The following is a 334-nucleotide window of genomic DNA, read 5'->3' on the forward strand; positions in this document are numbered from 1 at the left end:
GGTGTCCACCTCCTGAGTTTGGTGGGTCCCAGCCTACCCAGGGACAGTGAGGTGAGGAAGCAACAGCAATGGTGCTGGGGGTGGATGTGATCAGCTGCTTTATCCTGCTGCCTGCCTCCCGGGCCAGACAGCCTGGGACTGCCAGAGGCACTCCAGTCTCACCACACTGTCTTTGGCTGCGCAGCACAGAAGAGACCCCTCCCTAGCCCCAGGACAGCCCCCTGCCCCCAGGACAAGCCCCCGCCCCTTGCCATCCCTGCTTGCCCTGGGCCACAGGGTGGGAGAGACTAAGGTCAAGACCGTGGACGGTGGGGTCCCCACGAGGTTGGCTGAT

Source organism: Bison bison, unplaced genomic scaffold, assembly GCF_000754665.1.
Source record: "Bison bison bison isolate TAMUID 2011002044 unplaced genomic scaffold, Bison_UMD1.0 scf7180017864516, whole genome shotgun sequence".
Taxonomy (NCBI): Eukaryota; Metazoa; Chordata; class Mammalia; order Artiodactyla; family Bovidae; genus Bison; species Bison bison.